This window comes from Staurois parvus, unplaced genomic scaffold (assembly GCF_062004578.1).
Source record: "Staurois parvus isolate SC_StPar_1 unplaced genomic scaffold, SC_StPar_1.0 ptg000445l, whole genome shotgun sequence".
In the NCBI taxonomy this organism is placed as follows: domain Eukaryota; kingdom Metazoa; phylum Chordata; class Amphibia; order Anura; family Ranidae; genus Staurois; species Staurois parvus.
This window is the reverse complement of record NW_028318241.1, coordinates 6611440-6632176: the sequence shown is the minus strand read 5'-3', so window position 1 is coordinate 6632176 and position 20737 is coordinate 6611440. Positions and strand designations below refer to the sequence as shown.

At 46.1% G+C, this 20737-nt stretch overlaps 1 protein-coding gene and 5 non-coding genes across 6 annotated transcripts in view; all 6 read right to left on the bottom strand.

The window, feature by feature from the left end:
• The window catches only part of SLC38A9 (solute carrier family 38 member 9), a 191350-nt gene that overhangs the window by 108289 nt on the left and 62324 nt on the right, over positions 1–20737 (bottom strand). The gene's annotated exons all lie outside the window — the stretch shown is intronic.
• LOC149453665 (U1 spliceosomal RNA) lies at positions 2537–2700 on the bottom strand. Its single transcript, XR_016314509.1, has one exon. It is a non-coding gene; the product is annotated as a U1 spliceosomal RNA (small nuclear RNA).
• Positions 5976–6139, bottom strand: LOC149453664 (U1 spliceosomal RNA). Its single transcript, XR_016314498.1, has one exon. It is a non-coding gene; the product is annotated as a U1 spliceosomal RNA (small nuclear RNA).
• Positions 9398–9561, bottom strand: LOC149453663 (U1 spliceosomal RNA). The gene has a single exon (XR_016314426.1). It is a non-coding gene; the product is annotated as a U1 spliceosomal RNA (small nuclear RNA).
• Positions 12837–13000, bottom strand: LOC149453662 (U1 spliceosomal RNA). Its single transcript, XR_016314487.1, has one exon. It is a non-coding gene; the product is annotated as a U1 spliceosomal RNA (small nuclear RNA).
• On the bottom strand, positions 17877–18040 carry LOC149453661 (U1 spliceosomal RNA). The gene has a single exon (XR_016314476.1). It is a non-coding gene; the product is annotated as a U1 spliceosomal RNA (small nuclear RNA).

Here is a 20737-nt window from a genome sequence, read left to right as displayed (position 1 = left end):
ACATTCACTATATAAACTGAAAAATGTTTGAAGATTTTGCTTTCCTTTGAATCACTTAATGAATATTTACTTGTATAAGCGCTGTTTCTGAGAACTGCTGTACATCTGTGTTGCATGGAGTCAACCAACGTCTGCCACCTGCGAACAGGTATGCCAGCCCAGGATGATCGGACTACATTCCACAGTTCTCCTCTATTTCTTGGTTTTGCCTCAGAAACTGCATTTTTGATGTCACCCCGCAAGTTTTCTATCGGATTGAGATCCGGGGATTGGGCTGGCCACTCCATAACGTCAATCTTGTTGGTCTGGAACCAAGATGTTGCCCGTTTACTGGTGTGTTTGGGGTCGTTGTCTTGTTGGAAGGCCCATTTCAAGGGCATTTCCTCTTCAGCATAAGGCAGCATGACCTCTTCAAGTATTCCGATGTATTCAAACGGATCCATGATCCCTGGTATGCGATAAACGGGCCCAACACCGTACTATGAGAAACATCCCCATATCACGATGCTTGCGCAACCATGCTTCACTGTCTTCACAGTGTACTGTGGCTTGAGTTCAGTGTTTGGGGGTCGTCTGACAAACTGTCTCCGGCCACTGGACCCAAAAAGAACAACCTTACTTTCATCAGTCCACAAAATGTTGCGCCATTTCTCTTTAGGCCAGTCAGTGTGCTCTCTGGCAAATTGTAACCTCTCCGGCACAGGTCTTTTTTGCAACAGTGGGACTTTGCGGTGGGCTTCTTGCAGATAGCTTGGCTTCACACGGGCGTCTTCTAATTGTAACAGTACTCACAGGTAGCTTTAGACCTTCTTTGATCTTCCTGGAGCTGATTGTTGGCTGAGTCCTTGCCATTTTGGCTATTCTTCTATCCATTCGAATGGTAGTTTTTCGCTTTCTTCCACGTCTTTCAGGTTTTGGTTGCCATTTTAAAGGACTTGCGATCATTTTAGCTGAGCAGCCTATCATTTTCTGCACTTCTTTATATGTTTTCCCCTCTCCAATCAACATTTTAATCAAAGGTACGCGCTGTTCTTCTGAACAATGTCTGGAACGACCCATTTTCCTCCGAATTTCAGAGAGAAATGCGCTGTAACCAGCATGTACAACATTTGCTGCCTGCCTTCCTTCCTTCAATAAGGGCAATAACTGCCACCTGTTTTTCAAAGAATGAATGACCTCACTAACAGAACTCCACACTGCTATTATTTTGAACATGCCCCTTTCAATTAGTGATTCAACTACACAGAATCAGCAGCATGCATGTCATGACTGTTGGGTCTGTTGGATTTCTATTACTCTACTACACCTGCTAGTAAATTATTTGCCAGGCAGAAATATCATTTCTACCAAAAACCGTGATTGATCAGGTTAGCGATGTCTGACTGCTATTATTTTGAACACAACCGTGCATCTGCCAAAATAATTTAGAATTCCCTGTGACGTCTAAAGGGCACATACGGGGGGTTGTAGGGAGACAAACAAAAGGCAAAGTCAAACACGTTGAGTACATCTCTCTAACCCACTCTAGCGAAGGGCAGAAATATTATTTTTGTGCGTTTGTGTCATTTTGTTGAAATCAACAGTGGGCTGCCTGGACTTCCTCAGCTGCGGCTGCTGTTGATGGGCGAGTCCCTGAACCCGTGCTGTATCTATTGCTGCTTGTCCCTCAATCTGCCTGGACTGTGGTCTTGGGCTCTGGGCCAAGTGCCTGCTGGATCCAATTGCTGCCCTGTGGACTACCTCCCTTGTTTGCGGTCCCATATTGCCGTCCTGTGGAACGTTCTCCTTTGCTGTGGCTCCCGGCTGCCCTGTGGACTAGCTCCCTTGTTTGCTGTCCCACATTGCCTTCCTGAGGAACACTCTCCCTTGCTGTGCCTACTGTTTGTCCTGCGGACTTGTTCCCCTACTGCCTGTACCCAGAGTCCCCCAACAGATGCCCGCGCGCCGGGTTCCGTATGATTTTGCCTCTGTGCTCTCTCTCTCTCTGCACTCCTAGTTCGTCACACCCGCGTACTTTCCTGAAGTCCAGCAGGGTAGAAATGGTTAGACGAATCTGTCCCGTTTGCTACGTTCCCCCTAAAGAGTAAACCTTCGGTGAGGACATGTTCTGGATTGGGATTCCAATGGCATGATGAGCAATGATCTGGAGAGGCCGACACGTGGAGAAGGGTACTTCCGGAGCTGCCGAATGCAAGCGTGTTGAAGGTAGAGATGGAAACCCTACACATGCTACATGTGGGGGGGATGATACGGAGCGTCCAAAAGAGGAAGAGGTTTTGCCAGCGGTCATCTTTAAAAAAAAAAACCCCAAAAAAACATTGCTGCTTGTGGAGTGGAACGGCGCAGTAGCCTGTAGTGGATAGGTGTACCCAGGCAAAGCTGTTGATAAGGAACGCAAGAGTTGAAACTCTGTTGCACACACGCGGCTGTGAAGTACGGGTGTAAAAAAAAGTAAGAAAAAAGAAAGAGAAGGCTGCTCGTCAAAACCTGTTTATATTGAATTTATATTTGAATTCTGTCTTTGACTAGGAATGATCAGGGGAAAGCGCGAACGCAGTCCCCCACTACCACAAATTATGCAGTCGAGTTTCCCGCATTTGGGGAAATCGCAGGGGTCAGCACACCCGGAGTGCAATGGATGAGCCTCGCCCTGGGAGAACCACCTTCGTGATCATGGTATCTCCCCTGCCAGGTAAGTATGAGTTGGAATTGACCAGCTAGCGCTCCCCGGTCGGGGCACACCTCTGACAAGTCATGGAAGCTTCCCGGACGTGCGACAAGCTAGCCTTGGTCAGCGCTAGACCACAAGCCAGCTATGTCTCCGCAAAACGGTTCAAGAGTCATGAATCCACCCCTAACAGAAAAGACGTCTCTCAAATGTCTCAATTCTTCGCAAAGGAGTAAAAAACAATCCCAGCGTACACGGCAGCAGCACATATATTTGCATAGAGGGACGGCCCTTAAGCACCCTGCCACCACGCCGCCTTCCTTCCACTAAACAAAGCCCCTTGCCTATTGCATATCAAAGGGCACCGAGGCGACACTGTTCACAGCAAGCCTGTCTGCTCTAAATCACTCACTGGCCTTACTCATGAGTCGGGATGTCACCATCCAATGGTTGAACGCTTCAAATATGTAATAGGAACTCAAGGCAAACAACTAAGAGTGCAGCTAAATCATTTCATCAATGCAAACAGTTACAGTTGTGGTCAAAATAATAGCAGTGTGTTGAAAAAAGTGAACAAAGCTCAAAATCCTTCTAATAGCTTTTATTTCCATGCACACAAATGCATTGGGAACACTACACATTCTATTCCAAATCAAAACATGAAGAAAAATAGATCAAATTTGTGTTGTTCCTCTAAAACAAAATTGAAGAAAAGGGAATATTAGACTGTTCAAAAAAATAGCAGTGTTTGTATTCTTCTTTACAAACTCAAACATTCACTATATAAACTGAAAAATGTTTGAAGATTTTGCTTTCCTTTGAATCACTTAATGAATATTTACTTGTATAAGCGCTGTTTCTGAGAACTGCTGTACATCTGTGTTGCATGGAGTCAACCAACTTCTGCCACCTGCGAACAGGTATGCCAGCCCAGGATGATCGGACTACATTCCACAGTTCTCCTCTATTTCTTGGTTTTGCCTCAGAAACTGCATTTTTGATGTCACCCCGCAAGTTTTCTATCGGATTGAGATCCGGGGATTGGGCTGGCCACTCCATAACGTCAATCTTGTTGGTCTGGAACCAAGATGTTGCCCGTTTACTGGTGTGTTTGGGGTCGTTGTCTTGTTGGAAGGCCCATTTCAAGGGCATTTCCTCTTCAGCATAAGGCAGCATGACCTCTTCAAGTATTCCGATGTATTCAAACGGATCCATGATCCCTGGTATGCGATAAACGGGCCCAACACCGTACTATGAGAAACATCCCCATATCACGATGCTTGCGCAACCATGCTTCACTGTCTTCACAGTGTACTGTGGCTTGAGTTCAGTGTTTGGGGGTCGTCTGACAAACTGTCTCCGGCCACTGGACCCAAAAAGAACAACCTTACTTTCATCAGTCCACAAAATGTTGCGCCATTTCTCTTTAGGCCAGTCAGTGTGCTCTCTGGCAAATTGTAACCTCTCCGGCACAGGTCTTTTTTGCAACAGTGGGACTTTGCGGTGGGCTTCTTGCAGATAGCTTGGCTTCACACGGGCGTCTTCTAATTGTAACAGTACTCACAGGTAGCTTTAGACCTTCTTTGATCTTCCTGGAGCTGATTGTTGGCTGAGTCCTTGCCATTTTGGCTATTCTTCTATCCATTCGAATGGTAGTTTTTCGCTTTCTTCCACGTCTTTCAGGTTTTGGTTGCCATTTTAAAGCACTTGCGATCATTTTAGCTGAGCAGCCTATCATTTTCTGCACTTCTTTATATGTTTTCCCCTCTCCAATCAACATTTTAATCAAAGGTACGCGCTGTTCTTCTGAACAATGTCTGGAACGACCCATTTTCCTCCGAATTTCAGAGAGAAATGCGCTGTAACCAGCATGTACAACATTTGCTGCCTGCCTTCCTTCCTTCAATAAGGGCAATAACTGCCACCTGTTTTTCAAAGAATGAATGACCTCACTAACAGAACTCCACACTGCTATTATTTTGAACATGCCCCTTTCAATTAGTGATTCAACTACACAGAATCAGCAGCATGCATGTCATGACTGTTGGGTCTGTTGGATTTCTATTACTCTACTACACCTGCTAGTAAATTATTTGCCAGGCAGAAATATCATTTCTACCAAAAACCGTGATTGATCAGGTTAGTGATGTCTGACTGCTATTATTTTGAACACAACCGTGCATCTGCCAAAATAATTTAGAATTCCCTGTGACGTCTAAAGGGCACATACGGGGGGTTGTAGGGAGACAAACAAAAGGCAAAGTCAAACACGTTGAGTACATCTCTCTAACCCACTCTAGCGAAGGGCAGAAATATTATTTTTGTGCGTTTGTGTCATTTTGTTGAAATCAACAGTGGGCTGCCTGGACTTCCTCAGCTGCGGCTGCTGTTGATGGGCGAGTCCCTGAACCCGTGCTGTATCTATTGCTGCTTGTCCCTCAATCTGCCTGGACTGTGGTCTTGGGCTCTGGGCCAAGTGCCTGCTGGATCCAATTGCTGCCCTGTGGACTACCTCCCTTGTTTGCGGTCCCATATTGCCGTCCTGTGGAACGTTCTCCTTTGCTGTGGCTCCCGGCTGCCCTGTGGACTAGCTCCCTTGTTTGCTGTCCCACATTGCCTTCCTGAGGAACACTCTCCCTTGCTGTGCCTACTGTTTGTCCTGCGGACTTGTTCCCCTACTGCCTGTACCCAGAGTCCCCCAACAGATGCCCGCGCGCCGGGTTCCGTATGATTTTGCCTCTGTGCTCTCTCTCTCTCTGCACTCCTAGTTCGTCACACCCGCGTACTTTCCTGAAGTCCAGCAGGGTAGAAATGGTTAGACGAATCTGTCCCGTTTGCTACGTTCCCCCTAAAGAGTAAACCTTCGGTGAGGACATGTTCTGGATTGGGATTCCAATGGCATGATGAGCAATGATCTGGAGAGGCCGACACGTGGAGAAGGGTACTTCCGGAGCTGCCGAATGCAAGCGTGTTGAAGGTAGAGATGGAAACCCTACACATGCTACATGTGGGGGGGATGATACGGAGCGTCCAAAAGAGGAAGAGGTTTTGCCAGCGGTCATCTTTAAAAAAAAAACCCCAAAAAAACATTGCTGCTTGTGGAGTGGAACGGCGCAGTAGCCTGTAGTGGATAGGTGTACCCAGGCAAAGCTGTTGATAAGGAACGCAAGAGTTGAAACTCTGTTGCACACACGCGGCTGTGAAGTACGGGTGTAAAAAAAAGTAAGAAAAAAGAAAGAGAAGGCTGCTCGTCAAAACATGTTTATATTGAATTTATATTTGAATTCTGTCTTTGACTAGGAATGATCAGGGGAAAGCGCGAACGCAGTCCCCCACTACCACAAATTATGCAGTCGAGTTTCCCGCATTTGGGGAAATCGCAGGGGTCAGCACACCCGGAGTGCAATGGATGAGCCTCGCCCTGGGAGAACCACCTTCGTGATCATGGTATCTCCCCTGCCAGGTAAGTATGAGTTGGAATTGACCAGCTAGCGCTCCCCGGTCGGGGCACACCTCTGACAAGTCATGGAAGCTTCCCGGACGTGCGACAAGCTAGCCTTGGTCAGCGCTAGACCACAAGCCAGCTATGTCTCCGCAAAACGGTTCAAGAGTCATGAATCCACCCCTAACAGAAAAGACGTCTCTCAAATGTCTCAATTCTTCGCAAAGGAGTAAAAAACAATCCCAGCGTACACGGCAGCAGCACATATATTTGCATAGAGGGACGGCCCTTAAGCACCCTGCCACCACGCCGCCTTCCTTCCACTAAACAAAGCCCCTTGCCTATTGCATATCAAAGGGCACCGAGGCGACACTGTTCACAGCAAGCCTGTCTGCTCTAAATCACTCACTGGCCTTACTCATGAGTCGGGATGTCACCATCCAATGGTTGAACGCTTCAAATATGTAATAGGAACTCAAGGCAAACAACTAAGAGTGCAGCTAAATCATTTCATCAATGCAAACAGTTACAGTTGTGGTCAAAATAATAGCAGTGTGTTGAAAAAAGTGAACAAAGCTCAAAATCCTTCTAATAGCTTTTATTTCCATGCACACAAATGCATTGGGAACACTACACATTCTATTCCAAATCAAAACATGAAGAAAAATAGATCAAATTTGTGTTGTTCCTCTAAAACAAAATTGAAGAAAAGGGAATATTAGACTGTTCAAAAAAATAGCAGTGTTTGTATTCTTCTTTACAAACTCAAACATTCACTATATAAACTGAAAAATGTTTGAAGATTTTGCTTTCCTTTGAATCACTTAATGAATATTTACTTGTATAAGCGCTGTTTCTGAGAACTGCTGTACATCTGTGTTGCATGGAGTCAACCAACTTCTGCCACCTGCGAACAGGTATGCCAGCCCAGGATGATCGGACTACATTCCACAGTTCTCCTCTATTTCTTGGTTTTGCCTCAGAAACTGCATTTTTGATGTCACCCCGCAAGTTTTCTATCGGATTGAGATCCGGGGATTGGGCTGGCCACTCCATAACGTCAATCTTGTTGGTCTGGAACCAAGATGTTGCCCGTTTACTGGTGTGTTTGGGGTCGTTGTCTTGTTGGAAGGCCCATTTCAAGGGCATTTCCTCTTCAGCATAAGGCAGCATGACCTCTTCAAGTATTCCGATGTATTCAAACGGATCCATGATCCCTGGTATGCGATAAACGGGCCCAACACCGTACTATGAGAAACATCCCCATATCACGATGCTTGCGCAACCATGCTTCACTGTCTTCACAGTGTACTGTGGCTTGAGTTCAGTGTTTGGGGGTCGTCTGACAAACTGTCTCCGGCCACTGGACCCAAAAAGAACAACCTTACTTTCATCAGTCCACAAAATGTTGCGCCATTTCTCTTTAGGCCAGTCAGTGTGCTCTCTGGCAAATTGTAACCTCTCCGGCACAGGTCTTTTTTGCAACAGTGGGACTTTGCGGTGGGCTTCTTGCAGATAGCTTGGCTTCACACGGGCGTCTTCTAATTGTAACAGTACTCACAGGTAGCTTTAGACCTTCTTTGATCTTCCTGGAGCTGATTGTTGGCTGAGTCCTTGCCATTTTGGCTATTCTTCTATCCATTCGAATGGTAGTTTTTCGCTTTCTTCCACGTCTTTCAGGTTTTGGTTGCCATTTTAAAGCACTTGCGATCATTTTAGCTGAGCAGCCTATCATTTTCTGCACTTCTTTATATGTTTTCCCCTCTCCAATCAACATTTTAATCAAAGGTACGCGCTGTTCTTCTGAACAATGTCTGGAACGACCCATTTTCCTCCGAATTTCAGAGAGAAATGCGCTGTAACCAGCATGTACAACATTTGCTGCCTGCCTTCCTTCCTTCAATAAGGGCAATAACTGCCACCTGTTTTTCAAAGAATGAATGACCTCACTAACAGAACTCCACACTGCTATTATTTTGAACATGCCCCTTTCAATTAGTGATTCAACTACACAGAATCAGCAGCATGCATGTCATGACTGTTGGGTCTGTTGGATTTCTATTACTCTACTACACCTGCTAGTAAATTATTTGCCAGGCAGAAATATCATTTCTACCAAAAACCGTGATTGATCAGGTTAGTGATGTCTGACTGCTATTATTTTGAACACAACCGTGCATCTGCCAAAATAATTTAGAATTCCCTGTGACGTCTAAAGGGCACATACGGGGGGTTGTAGGGAGACAAACAAAAGGCAAAGTCAAACACGTTGAGTACATCTCTCTAACCCACTCTAGCGAAGGGCAGAAATATTATTTTTGTGCGTTTGTGTCATTTTGTTGAAATCAACAGTGGGCTGCCTGGACTTCCTCAGCTGCGGCTGCTGTTGATGGGCGAGTCCCTGAACCCGTGCTGTATCTATTGCTGCTTGTCCCTCAATCTGCCTGGACTGTGGTCTTGGGCTCTGGGCCAAGTGCCTGCTGGATCCAATTGCTGCCCTGTGGACTACCTCCCTTGTTTGCGGTCCCATATTGCCGTCCTGTGTGCCGTCCTGTGGACTAGCTCCCTTGTTTGCTGTCCCACATTGCCTTCCTGAGGAACACTCTCCCTTGCTGTGCCTACTGTTTGTCCTGCGGACTTGTTCCCCTACTGCCTGTACCCAGAGTCCCCCAACAGATGCCCGCGCGCCGGGTTCCGTATGATTTTGCCTCTGTGCTCTCTCTCTCTCTCTGCACTCCTAGTTCGTCACACCCGCGTACTTTCCTGAAGTCCAGCAGGGTAGAAATGGTTAGACGAATCTGTCCCGTTTGCTACGTTCCCCCTAAAGAGTAAACCTTCGGTGAGGACATGTTCTGGATTGGGATTCCAATGGCATGATGAGCAATGATCTGGAGAGGCCGACACGTGGAGAAGGGTACTTCCGGAGCTGCCGAATGCAAGCGTGTTGAAGGTAGAGATGGAAACCCTACACATGCTACATGTGGGGGGGATGATACGGAGTGTCCAAAAGAGGAAGAGGTTTTGCCAGCGGTCATCTTTAAAAAAAAAACCCCAAAAAAACATTGCTGCTTGTGGAGTGGAACGGCGCAGTAGCCTGTAGTGGATAGGTGTACCCAGGCAAAGCTGTTGATAAGGAACGCAAGAGTTGAAACTCTGTTGCACACACGCGGCTGTGAAGTACGGGTGTAAAAAAAAGTAAGAAAAAAAAAAAAAGAAAGAGAAGGCTGCTCGTCAAAACATGTTTATATTGAATTTATATTTGAATTCTGTCTTTGACTAGGAATGATAAGGGGAAAGCGCGAACGCAGTCCCCCACTACCACAAATTATGCAGTCGAGTTTCCCGCATTTGGGGAAATCGCAGGGGTCAGCACACCCAGAGTGCAATGGATGAGCCTCGCCCTGGGAGAACCACCTTCGTGATCATGGTATCTCCCCTGCCAGGTAAGTATGAGTTGGAATTGACCAGCTAGCGCTCCCCGGTCGGGGCACACCTCTGACAAGTCATGGAAGCTTCCCGGACGTGCGACAAGCTAGCCTTGGTCAGCGCTAGACCACAAGCCAGCTATGTCTCCGCAAAACGGTTCAAGAGTCATGAATCCACCCCTAACAGAAAAGACGTCTCTCAAATGTCTCAATTCTTCGCAAAGGAGTAAAAAACAATCCCAGCGTACACGGCAGCAGCACATATATTTGCATAGAGGGACGGCCCTTAAGCACCCTGCCACCACGCCGCCTTCCTTCCACTAAACAAAGCCCCTTGCCTATTGCATATCAAAGGGCACCGAGGCGACACTGTTCACAGCAAGCCTGTCTGCTCTAAATCACTCACTGGCCTTACTCATGAGTCGGGATGTCACCATCCAATGGTTGAACGCTTCAAATATGTAATAGGAACTCAAGGCAAACAACTAAGAGTGCAGCTAAATCATTTCATCAATGCAAACAGTTACAGTTGTGGTCAAAATAATAGCAGTGTGTTGAAAAAAGTGAACAAAGCTCAAAATCCTTCTAATAGCTTTTATTTCCATGCACACAAATGCATTGGGAACACTACACATTCTATTCCAAATCAAAACATGAAGAAAAATAGATCAAATTTGTGTTGTTCCTCTAAAACAAAATTGAAGAAAAGGGAATATTAGACTGTTCAAAAAAATAGCAGTGTTTGTATTCTTCTTTACAAACTCAAACATTCACTATATAAACTGAAAAATGTTTGAAGATTTTGCTTTCCTTTGAATCACTTAATGAATATTTACTTGTATAAGCGCTGTTTCTGAGAACTGCTGTACATCTGTGTTGCATGGAGTCAACCAACGTCTGCCACCTGCGAACAGGTATGCCAGCCCAGGATGATCGGACTACATTCCACAGTTCTCCTCTATTTCTTGGTTTTGCCTCAGAAACTGCATTTTTGATGTCACCCCGCAAGTTTTCTATCGGATTGAGATCCGGGGATTGGGCTGGCCACTCCATAACGTCAATCTTGTTGGTCTGGAACCAAGATGTTGCCCGTTTACTGGTGTGTTTGGGGTCGTTGTCTTGTTGGAAGGCCCATTTCAAGGGCATTTCCTCTTCAGCATAAGGCAGCATGACCTCTTCAAGTATTCCGATGTATTCAAACGGATCCATGATCCCTGGTATGCGATAAACGGGCCCAACACCGTACTATGAGAAACATCCCCATATCACGATGCTTGCGCAACCATGCTTCACTGTCTTCACAGTGTACTGTGGCTTGAGTTCAGTGTTTGGGGGTCGTCTGACAAACTGTCTCCGGCCACTGGACCCAAAAAGAACAACCTTACTTTCATCAGTCCACAAAATGTTGCGCCATTTCTCTTTAGGCCAGTCAGTGTGCTCTCTGGCAAATTGTAACCTCTCCGGCACAGGTCTTTTTTGCAACAGTGGGACTTTGCGGTGGGCTTCTTGCAGATAGCTTGGCTTCACACGGGCGTCTTCTAATTGTAACAGTACTCACAGGTAGCTTTGGACCTTCTTTGATCTTCCTGGAGCTGATTGTTGGCTGAGTCCTTGCCATTTTGGCTATTCTTCTATCCATTCGAATGGTAGTTTTTCGCTTTCTTCCACGTCTTTCAGGTTTTGGTTGCCATTTTAAAGCACTTGCGATCATTTTAGCTGAGCAGCCTATCATTTTCTGCACTTCTTTATATGTTTTCCCCTCTCCAATCAACATTTTAATCAAAGGTACGCGCTGTTCTTCTGAACAATGTCTGGAACGACCCATTTTCCTCCGAATTTCAGAGAGAAATGCGCTGTAACCAGCATGTACAACATTTGCTGCCTGCCTTCCTTCCTTCAATAAGGGCAATAACTGCCACCTGTTTTTCAAAGAATGAATGACCTCACTAACAGAACTCCACACTGCTATTATTTTGAACATGCCCCTTTCAATTAGTGATTCAACTACACAGAATCAGCAGCATGCATGTCATGACTGTTGGGTCTGTTGGATTTCTATTACTCTACTACACCTGCTAGTAAATTATTTGCCAGGCAGAAATATCATTTCTACCAAAAACCGTGATTGATCAGGTTAGCGATGTCTGACTGCTATTATTTTGAACACAACCGTGCATCTGCCAAAATAATTTAGAATTCCCTGTGACGTCTAAAGGGCACATACGGGGGGTTGTAGGGAGACAAACAAAAGGCAAAGTCAAACACGTTGAGTACATCTCTCTAACCCACTCTAGCGAAGGGCAGAAATATTATTTTTGTGCGTTTGTGTCATTTTGTTGAAATCAACAGTGGGCTGCCTGGACTTCCTCAGCTGCGGCTGCTGTTGATGGGCGAGTCCCTGAACCCGTGCTGTATCTATTGCTGCTTGTCCCTCAATCTGCCTGGACTGTGGTCTTGGGCTCTGGGCCAAGTGCCTGCTGGATCCAATTGCTGCCCTGTGGACTACCTCCCTTGTTTGCGGTCCCATATTGCCGTCCTGTGGAACGTTCTCCTTTGCTGTGGCTCCCGGCTGCCCTGTGGACTAGCTCCCTTGTTTGCTGTCCCACATTGCCTTCCTGAGGAACACTCTCCCTTGCTGTGCCTACTGTTTGTCCTGCGGACTTGTTCCCCTACTGCCTGTACCCAGAGTCCCCCAACAGATGCCCGCGCGCCGGGTTCCGTATGATTTTGCCTCTGTGCTCTCTCTCTCTCTGCACTCCTAGTTCGTCACACCCGCGTACTTTCCTGAAGTCCAGCAGGGTAGAAATGGTTAGACGAATCTGTCCCGTTTGCTACGTTCCCCCTAAAGAGTAAACCTTCGGTGAGGACATGTTCTGGATTGGGATTCCAATGGCATGATGAGCAATGATCTGGAGAGGCCGACACGTGGAGAAGGGTACTTCCGGAGCTGCCGAATGCAAGCGTGTTGAAGGTAGAGATGGAAACCCTACACATGCTACATGTGGGGGGGATGATACGGAGCGTCCAAAAGAGGAAGAGGTTTTGCCAGCGGTCATCTTTAAAAAAAAAACCCCAAAAAAACATTGCTGCTTGTGGAGTGGAACGGCGCAGTAGCCTGTAGTGGATAGGTGTACCCAGGCAAAGCTGTTGATAAGGAACGCAAGAGTTGAAACTCTGTTGCACACACGCGGCTGTGAAGTACGGGTGTAAAAAAAAGTAAGAAAAAAGAAAGAGAAGGCTGCTCGTCAAAACATGTTTATATTGAATTTATATTTGAATTCTGTCTTTGACTAGGAATGATCAGGGGAAAGCGCGAACGCAGTCCCCCACTACCACAAATTATGCAGTCGAGTTTCCCGCATTTGGGGAAATCGCAGGGGTCAGCACACCCGGAGTGCAATGGATGAGCCTCGCCCTGGGAGAACCACCTTCGTGATCATGGTATCTCCCCTGCCAGGTAAGTATGAGTTGGAATTGACCAGCTAGCGCTCCCCGGTCGGGGCACACCTCTGACAAGTCATGGAAGCTTCCCGGACGTGCGACAAGCTAGCCTTGGTCAGCGCTAGACCACAAGCCAGCTATGTCTCCGCAAAACGGTTCAAGAGTCATGAATCCACCCCTAACAGAAAAGACGTCTCTCAAATGTCTCAATTCTTCGCAAAGGAGTAAAAAACAATCCCAGCGTACACGGCAGCAGCACATATATTTGCATAGAGGGACGGCCCTTAAGCACCCTGCCACCACGCCGCCTTCCTTCCACTAAACAAAGCCCCTTGCCTATTGCATATCAAAGGGCACCGAGGCGACACTGTTCACAGCAAGCCTGTCTGCTCTAAATCACTCACTGGCCTTACTCATGAGTCGGGATGTCACCATCCAATGGTTGAACGCTTCAAATATGTAATAGGAACTCAAGGCAAACAACTAAGAGTGCAGCTAAATCATTTCATCAATGCAAACAGTTACAGTTGTGGTCAAAATAATAGCAGTGTGTTGAAAAAAGTGAACAAAGCTCAAAATCCTTCTACAGTTGTGTCCAAAATTATTCAACCCCCAATGCTGTAAAGGGGTTTAGGGACTATAGTGTACATTTGGAATTGTATTCAGAATCAAATCCTACAAGGACGTTGTAACTACCCAAATGCAACTAAAATGACATCAATTGTTTATGTAATACAGTAGTAAATGGTTCTTATGTGGTTTCTTCATTGCCACAATTATTCAACCCCTTAAAGACTACCACTCTGAAGAACAGAGGTTCATACAGGTGCTTTCCATCAGGTATTGAAAACACCTGTGGATGTCACCGAGCAGCAATCAAGCATAATAAGCACCAATTAGGCAGCTTTAAAATGACTGTGATACTCAGCTCCTTCTAGACATTTACTGGTGTGGTTACAAACATGGTGAAGGCAAGAGAATGGTCCAGGAAGACAAGAGAAGAGGTGATTTCTCTTCACAGGAAGGGCAATGGCTATAAGAAGATTGCAAAGATGTTAAACATACCAAGAGACACCTTAGGAAGCATCATTCGCAAATTCAAGGCAAAGGGCACTGTTGAAACGCTACCTGGTCGTGGCAGAAAGAAGATGCTGACTTCGACTGCTGTGCGCTACCTGAAGCGTAGAGTGGAGAGAAGTCCCCGTGTGACTGCTGAGGAACTGAGAAAAGATTTGTCAGATGTGGGTACAGAAGTTTCAGCCCAGACAATAAGACGCACACTGCGTAATGAAGGCCTCCGTGCCAGAACTCCCAGGCGTACCCCCTTGCTGTCTCCAAAGAATAAGAAGAGTCGACTGCAGTATGCCAAAAGCCATGTGGACAAACCACAAAAGTTGTGGGATAGTGTTCTGTGGACTGATGAAACAAAATTAGAACTGTTTGGGCCCATGGATCAACGCTATGTTTGGAGGAGGAAGAACAAGGCCTATGATGAAAAGAACACCTTGCCTACTGTGAAGCATGGTGGAGGGTCAATCATGCTTTGGGGCTGTTTTGCTTCTGCAGGTACAGGGAAGCTTCAGCGTGTGCAAGGTACCATGAATTCTCTTCAGTACCAGGAGATATTGGATGGAAACGTGATGCAGTCCGTCACACACCTGAGGCTTGGGAGACGTTGGACCTTTCAACAGGACAATGATCCCAAGCATACCTCCAAGTCCACTAGAGCATGGTTGCAGAGGAAAGGCTGGAACATTTTGGAGTGGCCATCGCAGTCACCAGACTTAAATCCGATTGAGAACCTCTGGTGGGACTTAAAGAAAGCAGTTGCAGTGCGCAAGCCTAAGAATGTGACTGAACTGGAGGCCTTTGCCCATGAAGAATGGGCGAAGATACCCGTAGATCGCTGCAAGACACTTGTGTCAAGCTATGCTTCACGTTTAAAAGCTGTTATAACTGTAAAAGGATGCTGTACTAAGTACTAAGATTGAATGTCACTTGGGGGTTGAATAAAACTGATAATGCTGTGAGCACAGAAAAGACATTTGTGGTTATTTCATTATAACTGTTATGTTATATTTGTCTGACCTACAAGTGCCTCTTTAATGTAAATGTAAGCAAGATGACTGAATGATCAAAAGCAATGTCAAACTGGCCAAAACACTCAATTTCAGTGGGGGTTGAATAATTTTGGACACAACTGTAATAGCTTTTATTTCCATGCACACAAATGCATTGGGAACACTACACATTCTATTCCAAATCAAAACATGAAGAAAAATAGATCAAATTTGTGTTGTTCCTCTAAAACAAAATTGAAGAAAAGGGAATATTAGACTGTTCAAAAAAATAGCAGTGTTTGTATTCTTCTTTACAAACTCAAACATTCACTATATAAACTGAAAAATGTTTGAAGATTTTGCTTTCCTTTGAATCACTTAATGAATATTTACTTGTATAAGCGCTGTTTCTGAGAACTGCTGTACATCTGTGTTGCATGGAGTCAACCAACTTCTGCCACCTGCGAACAGGTATGCCAGCCCAGGATGATCGGACTACATTCCACAGTTCTCCTCTATTTCTTGGTTTTGCCTCAGAAACTGCATTTTTGATGTCACCCCGCAAGTTTTCTATCGGATTGAGATCCGGGGATTGGGCTGGCCACTCCATAACGTCAATCTTGTTGGTCTGGAACCAAGATGTTGCCCGTTTACTGGTGTGTTTGGGGTCGTTGTCTTGTTGGAAGGCCCATTTCAAGGGCATTTCCTCTTCAGCATAAGGCAGCATGACCTCTTCAAGTATTCCGATGTATTCAAACGGATCCATGATCCCTGGTATGCGATAAACGGGCCCAACACCGTACTATGAGAAACATCCCCATATCACGATGCTTGCGCAACCATGCTTCACTGTCTTCACAGTGTACTGTGGCTTGAGTTCAGTGTTTGGGGGTCGTCTGACAAACTGTCTCCGGCCACTGGACCCAAAAAGAACAACCTTACTTTCATCAGTCCACAAAATGTTGCGCCATTTCTCTTTAGGCCAGTCAGTGTGCTCTCTGGCAAATTGTAACCTCTCCGGCACAGGTCTTTTTTGCAACAGTGGGACTTTGCGGTGGGCTTCTTGCAGATAGCTTGGCTTCACACGGGCGTCTTCTAATTGTAACAGTACTCACAGGTAGCTTTAGACCTTCTTTGATCTTCCTGGAGCTGATTGTTGGCTGAGTCCTTGCCATTTTGGCTATTCTTCTATCCATTCGAATGGTAGTTTTTCGCTTTCTTCCACGTCTTTCAGGTTTTGGTTGCCATTTTAAAGCACTTGCGATCATTTTAGCTGAGCAGCCTATCATTTTCTGCACTTCTTTATATGTTTTCCCCTCTCCAATCAACATTTTAATCAAAGGTACGCGCTGTTCTTCTGAACAATGTCTGGAACGACCCATTTTCCTCCGAATTTCAGAGAGAAATGCGCTGTAACCAGCATGTACAACATTTGCTGCCTGCCTTCCTTCCTTCAATAAGGGCAATAACTGCCACCTGTTTTTCAAAGAATGAATGACCTCACTAACAGAACTCCACACTGCTATTATTTTGAACATGCCCCTTTCAATTAGTGATTCAACTACACAGAATCAGCAGCATGCATGTCATGACTGTTGGGTCTGTTGGATTTCTATTACTCTACTACACCTGCTAGTAAATTATTTGCCAGGCAGAAATATCATTTCTACCAAAAACCGTGATTGATCAGGTTAGTGATGTCTGACTGCTATTATTTTGAACACAACCGTGCATCTGCCAAAATAATTTAGAATTCCCTGTGACGTCTAAAGGGCACATACGGGGGGTTGTAGGGAGACAAACAAAAGGCAAAGTCAAACACGTTGAGTACATCTCTCTAACCCACTCTAGCGAAGGGCAGAAATATTATTTTTGTGCGTTTGTGTCATTTTGTTGAAATCAACAGTGGGCTGCCTGGACTTCCTCAGCTGCGGCTGCTGTTGATGGGCGAGTCCCTGAACCCGTGCTGTATCTATTGCTGCTTGTCCCTCAATCTGCCTGGACTGTGGTCTTGGGCTCTGGGCCAAGTGCCTGCTGGATCCAATTGCTGCCCTGTGGACTACCTCCCTTGTTTGCGGTCCCATATTGCCGTCCTGTGTGCCGTCCTGTGGACTAGCTCCCTTGTTTGCTGTCCCACATTGCCTTCCTGAGGAACACTCTCCCTTGCTGTGCCTACTGTTTGTCCTGCGGACTTGTTCCCCTACTGCCTGTACCCAGAGTCCCCCAACAGATGCCCGCGCGCCGGGTTCCGTATGATTTTGCCTCTGTGCTCTCTCTCTCTCTCTGCACTCCTAGTTCGTCACACCCGCGTACTTTCCTGAAGTCCAGCAGGGTAGAAATGGTTAGACGAATCTGTCCCGTTTGCTACGTTCCCCCTAAAGAGTAAACCTTCGGTGAGGACATGTTCTGGATTGGGATTCCAATGGCATGATGAGCAATGATCTGGAGAGGCCGACACGTGGAGAAGGGTACTTCCGGAGCTGCCGAATGCAAGCGTGTTGAAGGTAGAGATGGAAACCCTACACATGCTACATGTGGGGGGGATGATACGGAGTGTCCAAAAGAGGAAGAGGTTTTGCCAGCGGTCATCTTTAAAAAAAAAACCCCAAAAAAACATTGCTGCTTGTGGAGTGGAACGGCGCAGTAGCCTGTAGTGGATAGGTGTACCCAGGCAAAGCTGTTGATAAGGAACGCAAGAGTTGAAACTCTGTTGCACACACGCGGCTGTGAAGTACGGGTGTAAAAAAAAGTAAGAAAAAAAAAAAAGAAAGAGAAGGCTGCTCGTCAAAACCTGTTTATATTGAATTTATATTTGAATTCTGTCTTTGACTAGGAATGATCAGGGGAAAGCGCGAACGCAGTCCCCCACTACCACAAATTATGCAGTCGAGTTTCCCGCATTTGGGGAAATCGCAGGGGTCAGCACACCCGGAGTGCAATGGATGAGCCTCGCCCTGGGAGAACCACCTTCGTGATCATGGTATCTCCCCTGCCAGGTAAGTATGAGTTGGAATTGACCAGCTAGCGCTCCCCGGTCGGGGCACACCTCTGACAAGTCATGGAAGCTTCCCGGACGTGCGACAAGCTAGCCTTGGTCAGCGCTAGACCACAAGCCAGCTATGTCTCCGCAAAACGGTTCAAGAGTCATGAATCCACCCCTAACAGAAAAGACGTCTCTCAAATGTCTCAATTCTTCGCAAAGGAGTAAAAAACAATCCCAGCGTACACGGCAGCAGCACATATATTTGCATAGAGGGACGGCCCTTAAGCACCCTGCCACCACGCCGCCTTCCTTCCACTAAACAAAGCCCCTTGCCTATTGCATATCAAAGGGCACCGAGGCGACACTGTTCACAGCAAGCCTGTCTGCTCTAAATCACTCACTGGCCTTACTCATGAGTCGGGATGTCACCATCCAATGGTTGAACGCTTCAAATATGTAATAGGAACTCAAGGCAAACAACTAAGAGTGCAGCTAAATCATTTCATCAATGCAAACAGTTACAGTTGTGGTCAAAATAATAGCAGTGTGTTGAAAAAAGTGAACAAAGCTCAAAATCCTTCTAATAGCTTTTATTTCCATGCACACAAATGCATTGGGAACACTACACATTCTATTCCAAATCAAAACATGAAGAAAAATAGATCAAATTTGTGTTGTTCCTCTAAAACAAAATTGAAGAAAAGGGAATATTAGACTGTTCAAAAAAATAGCAGTGTTTGTATTCTTCTTTACAAACGCAAACATTCACTATATAAACTGAAAAATGTTTGAAGATTTTGCTTTCCTTTGAATCACTTAATGAATATTTACTTGTATAAGCGCTGTTTCTGAGAACTGCTGTACATCTGTGTTGCATGGAGTCAACCAACGTCTGCCACCTGCGAACAGGTATGCCAGCCCAGGATGATCGGACTACATTCCACAGTTCTCCTCTATTTCTTGGTTTTGCCTCAGAAACTGCATTTTTGATGTCACCCCGCAAGTTTTCTATCGGATTGAGATCCGGGGATTGGGCTGGCCACTCCATAACGTCAATCTTGTTGGTCTGGAACCAAGATGTTGCCCGTTTACTGGTGTGTTTGGGGTCGTTGTCTTGTTGGAAGGCCCATTTCAAGGGCATTTCCTCTTCAGCATAAGGCAGCATGACCTCTTCAAGTATTCCGATGTATTCAAACGGATCCATGATCCCTGGTATGCGATAAACGGGCCCAACACCGTACTATGAGAAACATCCCCATATCACGATGCTTGCGCAACCATGCTTCACTGTCTTCACAGTGTACTGTGGCTTGAGTTCAGTGTTTGGGGGTCGTCTGACAAACTGTCTCCGGCCACTGGACCCAAAAAGAACAACCTTACTTTCATCAGTCCACAAAATGTTGCGCCATTTCTCTTTAGGCCAGTCAGTGTGCTCTCTGGCAAATTGTAACCTCTCCGGCACAGGTCTTTTTTGCAACAGTGGGACTTTGCGGTGGGCTTCTTGCAGATAGCTTGGCTTCACACGGGCGTCTTCTAATTGTAACAGTACTCACAGGTAGCTTTAGACCTTCTTTGATCTTCCTGGAGCTGATTGTTGGCTGAGTCCTTGCCATTTTGGCTATTCTTCTATCCATTCGAATGGTAGTTTTTCGCTTTCTTCCACGTCTTTCAGGTTTTGGTTGCCATTTTAAAGCACTTGCGATCATTTTAGCTGAGCAGCCTATCATTTTCTGCACTTCTTTATATGTTTTCCCCTCTCCAATCAACATTTTAATCAAAGGTACGCGCTGTTCTTCTGAACAATGTCTGGAACGACCCATTTTCCTCCGAATTTCAGAGAGAAATGCGCTGTAACCAGCATGTACAACATTTGCTGCCTGCCTTCCTTCCTTCAATAAGGGCAATAACTGCCACCTGTTTTTCAAAGAATGAATGACCTCACTAACAGAACTCCACACTGCTATTATTTTGAACATGCCCCTTTCAATTAGTGATTCAACTACACAGAATCAGCAGCATGCATGTCATGACTGTTGGGTCTGTTGGATTTCTATTACTCTACTACACCTGCTAGTAAATTATTTGCCAGGCAGAAATATCATTTCTACCAAAAACCGTGATTGATCAGGTTAGCGATGTCTGACTGCTATTATTTTGAACACAACCGTGCATCTGCCAAAATAATTTAGAATTCCCTGTGACGTCTAAAGGGCACATACGGGGGGTTGTAGGGAGACAAACAAAAGGCAAAGTCAAACACGTTGAGTACATCTCTCTAACCCACTCTAGCGAAGGGCAGAAATATTATTTTTGTGCGTTTGTGTCATTTTGTTGAAATCAACAGTGGGCTGCCTGGACTTCCTCAGCTGCGGCTGCTGTTGATGGGCGAGTCCCTGAACCCGTGCTGTATCTATTGCTGCTTGTCCCTCAATCTGCCTGGACTGTGGTCTTGGGCTCTGGGCCAAGTGCCTGCTGGATCCAATTGCTGCCCTGTGGACTACCTCCCTTGTTTGCGGTCCCATATTGCCGTCCTGTGGAACGTTCTCCTTTGCTGTGGCTCCCGGCTGCCCTGTGGACTAGCTCCCTTGTTTGCTGTCCCACATTGCCTTCCTGAGGAACACTCTCCCTTGCTGTGCCTACTGTTTGTCCTGCGGACTTGTTCCCCTACTGCCTGTACCCAGAGTCCCCCAACAGATGCCCGCGCGCCGGGTTCCGTAT